Source organism: Macrobrachium rosenbergii, chromosome 55 (assembly GCF_040412425.1).
Source record: "Macrobrachium rosenbergii isolate ZJJX-2024 chromosome 55, ASM4041242v1, whole genome shotgun sequence".
In the NCBI taxonomy this organism is placed as follows: Eukaryota; Metazoa; Arthropoda; class Malacostraca; order Decapoda; family Palaemonidae; genus Macrobrachium; species Macrobrachium rosenbergii.
The window spans coordinates 88,745,309-88,752,251 of NC_089795.1; positions in this window are offsets into that span (position 1 = coordinate 88,745,309).

Below are 6,943 nucleotides of genomic sequence, written 5' to 3' on the forward strand. Positions count from 1 at the left end.
TGGCTCTATTCAGGTACCGCCTAGTTACCCCAGCCAGGAATTGCAACAGTTTTCACCAGTTGGTACCTGCTAAAAGATAAAAGGTAAACAACCTTTGAGACAGCTGTTCATCAAAGATGACTTAAAATTAAGGTTATCCATTGTGTAGTAGATAAGCCTAAGAGTAAACCGTAAATCAATGCGAGTGCATTTTTAAATCCTATATTCTTTGCCCTGTGGAGAAGTGGATTTTAAAGAAAATCGTTAAATATATTCGGCTTCTGTTCTTTTGGGCATTGTGCTGTGAAATGGTCAAATTTCGTCTAAATGGACGCTATAATTTTAGTCCCATGTGCAACTAGGTCTATCTATAGTTATGAAATATATCGTAGTTAGTGTACGAATTCGTTTAGGCCAATATGCAAATCTGTGGACAAGGGTGAAAGCTGAAACATTGTCAATCGTGGGATTTCTTGAACTAAATATTGACGGTTTGTTACTTCAACCAGAAATAGTTATTTTGAAGCTTTAAATTCTGTTTTAATGGATATTTATTGATTGAAAGTAAAAGTATTGTTGGATTCGTTATTGAATATGTAATTGTAACTTGATCTCTAGAAATCTAACTTGGTAAACTGAAAGATTGTTTTATTAAAGATCTGAAATAGCTTTTGCTAGTTTTCTTTATAATAACCTTTTTCAATAAGTGGAAAGTGTAGAATATCTATAATGTAATATAGGATACGTATGGAAGTCTCGAAGTGAAAGTTGATGACCGTGGATATTCAGTATGCAAAATACATGATATCATGCAGCCACCAGTGGCACGGTTTTTCGACCGATAAAGTTGTTTGGATCACGCCATGAAAACATGGAGTAAATTGCAGTGTCAAGTTGACAAGGCCAGATTTAATAAGAGACATTCACCAAAACGTACGAAAGTCGGATCTATCGTACGCGGTTAATATTCTTAAGTATTCTATAGTTTAAACCAGGACCCACTTGTTTAAACATAAACCGCAAACCTAATGAAATGTCAAACCTAAAAAAATCAATCTCGATTATGGATCCAAACATAGAACAATGTTTCATTGCACAATTATTTTACGAACTGTCGGGAGTCTGAGCGATTAAAAGCGTTGCATGTATTGCAGTTTACTTGGAAAGTGATCAGAAATAAAGCCTGACGCTTCGATTACAAAGGTGATTTTAATCCTTGATCGTTATGGTAAAGTAAAGCACAGATATGGTTAGTAGTCGGAAACTGGACGCTGAGCAGGCTTAATTAGGCCTACAGCATCACTGCAAAACCTGAAACTTAATTTTGAATGGTTACTCGTGTAATATAAAACAGTGGATTGTTACCAGTACAATGAAAATTAGAGCGATTCAACCATCAAATTTTGAGATACTTTAAATATCACGTAGATATTTGATTAGCAAACGTTGATAGAAAAGCGTATGACGTGTGGACAAGGGAAATGAGTGTATATTTTTCTTCTAAAAGGCGCCATTGGCTTATGCAAGTCAATAATTGTGATGGAACAACAGCCTTTTGTACCCATTAGATACAACTAATTGTAATGCAGAAAAAACGGAGCTGTAAAGGTAACATATTCTGGAATGCTTTGACATGGCGTGTTTGAAGCTGCTATGTATTGCACAGAAATATTAAAAATATTCTACTTAACATTTCATAAAACAAATCTGATAAAATTGTCCCCCTAAAATACTGGAATATTTGAGGTGCAGTTCTAAAAGGTGTGCAAGGATTTTCACTTGGCCACAGTATAAGAAGAACCTCAGGCATGTTCTTAAAATATCTAACAGTTTATGCTAGGTTATTCATCAATCAATAGCCTTGAAAGTATGGATGGGAACACTAAGTTGCTCACTGCAGCACATCATATTACTAGAAATAAACTGGATGCAACGGCTGTAGTTTTAGTATTATTAGTACGTCAGTAATGTTTTAAATCTATAAAACGTGAACTGTTGTTGATGTTGAAACGTACAAGTCAGATAAAGTTCGGCAATATAAAAATGCGTGACACCAGTGAGGAAATTATCGCATGATAAAAGGAATGTGGGTCAGCTCACGAGTCCAGTAGGCTTAATTCCACTAAAGCAATTGTAGTCATAGCAGTAATGGACACTAAAACGAAACTACTCATTCTCAGTGCTGCATCATCATTTAGCAATCGAACTTTTGCACATATGAAAATTGAAACGGAAGTAACGGTGGCTAAACTAAACCCCAAAAATCTACTTTTTCTGTGCATGGTTGATGAGTGATTTTGTTTTTTTATCGAGATCTTGAACTTTTACGAACGCAGTAATTGTGTAAAGGTGTGTGACATAATTAAATATAGCGTGATAGTTGTTTGTATTGTGTAAAATTGAGTTGCTGAATGTCAACCTTCAGAGATGCGTTTTATATTAGTCACCGTAAATCTATACAGAAAACGGGAGAAAATGAAGACCGATTTTACCTCTATTTCGAATGCCGTGGTCAATCATTTAGTACGCCCTGAACCAGATGATTCTTAAGTTATTATTGTTATCATTATTTAGATGGTGATACATTTAAACATTGGATTTTTATCTTTTCAGGGTTAGGTGGTTGAATGTGTTTAAAGAATAAAAGAACAGCCTCAGTAAGACAAGAGGGCAAAAAGTTTTGATGGCTTTGAATTCCTGAGCAGCCTGTATGACGAAAAACTTCCTAGTCACTCCCTGTTCGAACTGATTAACTCATGATGACAGAGTATCAAGAATAACTTACAAAGAGGTAAGAAAGGAAGCAGTGTAAAAGGAAATAAAGTTCTTTTAAAGGCCTTTTATTAGAATTCCTTACCTTGAATTACTTGGCAGTTAACTAAATGGGTTTAGACCTTCAGATGAAAAAGTAAAGTATTTGATACACCATGGTTCTAATAATTAAAATTTTCTTTCTAAGCTTGAAAGGTTGCATTCCTGACTACAACAAACAATGAAAACCGTACTTCAAACTGCTTAGGCTTAAACTCATCATATGGGAAGGTGAATTGAGAACTTCAAATTTTAACTGGGAGCATCTGTGTTGAAGATTCGATCTTGCTAACTAATGACACGTAATTTTGAATAACCTTACGAGAAAGTTTTGGTGTTTTACTTGTGCTGGAAAAGGTTAAACCATCCAATTCCACGTTCTCAACCAGTGAACTTTTTAAAGATAAAAAGTTTAAATCATGGAAGGGTAATTTTTTCTAGATGGAAACTTGGAACCCAATCAACACTAATCAAAACTAGGATAAGTATGATGATGGGAGGTATCCTACCCAACTGAATAAAACGTGGACAGAGCTATGTGGTTAGACCCTTTTCATCCAACGCTGGTAACTTGACAGCAGTATTCACAGGTGGCAGGGGAGAGGTAGTTTTCATGATGAGATGCAAATGCAAGATGTAAGGTCACAGGTAACCTGTGTACTGTACCAGGTTAGTATTTAGTAGGTAAAATGAAGATGGCTTTATGAGAAGCAGTTGTTCGACATCCAGCTCTATCATATGATGGGGTAGGCACTAAGTCTAAGAGGGAGCGGGGGACATGAACTAGCCTTAAAAGAAATCACTGACGTTGCCGAGAAAGTAAGACACATATGGAAGAGTAAAATAGGAGACCATACCATCTATTGTGGAGGTATGAAAGCGGCATCACTGTGCTGAAACACCAACCTCCAAATACCAGGTATTGATTAACCGGTATTGGTCTAATCGAATTTATATGGTATTGGTTAACTGGTATTGGTCGAATCGAATTTGCATGAAGTTTTATAGGTAACACTTAGTCTATCTCTGCCAAAGAGAGGGACTTCAAGACAGAGGTGACACGGAACTATCCGAGATTTTGCTAAGAGCTGGAGATGTCCTACTAGCAACAGCATGTTCAATAACTTTTGCCTTTCAAGCGTTATGGAATTTGTATGTTGAACTGCAGTCCTTGATAGCTATACTATTATAGGCTAGTTATCTCATGGTTGTTCTGATGAAGGAATACACTGGCCTTTTAAAACATGTTTTCTAAAGCTTCAAGTACTCCATTAAATGCACGGATGGTCTAAGTGACTTAAGAGCCCGGGTGAAGGGAAGGAAGTTAGGAATATAATCTGTGGCATAGCATTCCTGCTCAGATGGAAATGCCAATGACTTAATGGCTGTAAGGTGAAACAAGGGCATGTCACTTGACCACAGATATATCGGAGACGTGAAATGGGAATAAATTACTTGATATAGACGTATGACGCAAGCCCAGTTTGACTGAATAAACCCGGGAAAATGTTCATACAGTGTCGCAGAACAGACAGACACCCCTCCCCCTTCCTTAGAGGGAACCATTCATTAAGAGCATGTAAACAAGTCTACAGTTTGTCATGGACTTCAGGACTTCACAACTAAACGCAGATGCATGAGACACAGATGATCTCGCTGTTGGACCAAACCAAGATGGTCATAAGTTTTCCAAGATCAAGCATTGGGTCTGCCAGCAGCGGAAATAAGAGGTATGGTTATCAGAAACAGATCGAAAAGGTGTTTTGTAATTGTCTTTAAAGAGTAATTAGTTTTAATTTGATGGGCCAGGTAATTTTAGGCTTCTTCGGAGCAACTAATTACTCTTTGGTAGGCCTATGTTCCAGAGGAGCTTGTCACGTCAGAATAATTGCAATGTTGTGGCTAAGATATTGTGACTTTTAATGCTTTGAAGAAATATTTTCAAGCAATGCATATTCTTTTCCAGATAGACTGACCAATGTGTGGTGATGAATCAGTTATAGGAGTTTCGTGAGATATACTCAAAGGGACAGTGTCAGACGGCTAACAAATCGAGCATTAACTGGAAGTTGATTGGTTTTCTGGAATCCTGCTAGCCAGGGAATTTCATCTAACGCAAGTAACACGTATAAGGTAGTTATTAATAGTTATTAAGAATACAAATAAATGAACACTTGGGTACATCCTGCTTTGTCAAGTAACTATATTTTACTAAACTTAAAAAATCAAAAGGTTTTGCATCCATTGTAGTGTTCTGACTGTGATTAACCTCAATGCATCACCTTAGTTAATAAAACCTGAGGTTATCCCTTAATATTTGTGAGACATTTCTAGGAATGAAAGGAACCTACACCTGTGCAATCATGGCAATGCAAATATGTTTTAAAATTTCTGTATTTTCTTCATGCTAGAATCCGGCCGTATCTGGAGGACAAGAAAATCCATTGTAACTTCAGCAGCTCTATAATTTGTTCCAGTTTTCCCTTCAACCTTCAAGAAGGAACCACATTTGCTGCCCTTCCGAAATGAAAGCCAGCTCTACAGTACCCGTAGTTTTAATGCTAAAAAAGGAAATGGTGCACTCAGTGGACTTTTAATTTTCACAAATGATGAACATATTTTGCTACATTGTACACGAGGGAACTACCACAGTATTTAATGGTTGATTTTGGTTTAGATTATGTTGTTACCATGTCTTGAACCTTATAGTACTTGAGAAATATGTAAGATCTTTGGAGGCATTTTTTTAATCAAACGTTTGCCTTTCATTTAAGTTTTCAAATTATTGTCTGTCTCTAATAATACATTAAGATACTTGGACAGTTGCCTGTGTTCTTATAATACTTGGTAGACTAAAAGTAAAACCTAGCCCTAAAACTGGGACGTGCAGGTTCAAGCCTTTAAAACTAGGTAAATCTTTACACATTTGTAACCGTACTACCCCCTTGGGATTTATTTATAAAATTTCCATATTTTTGTCATTCATCAGGCTGAACACTTAATATTTCAATGCTTGAATTAGAGCATTTATTTGAGAGCTGTTGTGTGCATCATTTCCGTTAACATTTTGCATATTTTAATTGTGGACAAGACAAAATAATGTGAGATTTTTATTTGAGTTTTTTTATGAAGACTTAGAAGTAACTTAGTCACTCCTTTATTTTGAATCGTCGAAGTTCCAGTTTGTAGTGAATGAAGATTTTGCTGGAATTGAGATTTTTTTTTTTTGTAAGGGTTCTTGAGGATTCATGATAGAAATGCATTAATTTAACACCTTTTTCTAACTGAAAATTGTAAAATCAGTTTGATATTGAAAATAATTATTTTAGAGTTTGATATTTTGAAAATTAGATTTTAACTTTGATGTTCAAAATTAAGAGTTTTGGGTTTTATATATATATATATATATATATATATATATATATATTATATATATATATATATATATATATATATATATATATATATATATATATATATATATATATATATATATATATATATATATATATATATATATATATATATATATATATATATAAATATATATATATATGTGTATATATATATATATATATATATATATATATATATATATATATATATATATATATATATATATATATATATAATGTAAGCAAGTTCCTGAATTGTGCATCTTATTGGGAAACGTGTTTGTTTCGTTTTGTTGACCAAATTATGGTTTTATATATATATATATTTTTTTATAGATATAGGAACACCTCATCATGCAGAGGTCTCATTAACACTGCCAGACTATTTACCCTTTCCAAATGAAATTGAAGGAGTGACTATATATTATTCAGCAACAAACTGTGGTGGGAAAATTATGAAGATTATGAAAACCTTAAAATCATTTATTTAACTAATAAATCGCGGCTTTGGATAGATATACCTTTCGACATTTTCTAACTGTTCTGAAGCTCTTTCAAGTTTATCACTTTCGACATTTTCTAGCTTCTTCTTAAAGCTCTTTCAAGTTTATCACTCTCGAATATTTAAAGTTACTAGTTTTATTTTTCATAGTATAAATTTTGATTATTAAGAACCATTCAATATTTAAAGTTACTAGTTTTATTTTTCATAGTACAAATTTTGATTATTAAGAACCATTCAATATTTAAAGTTACTA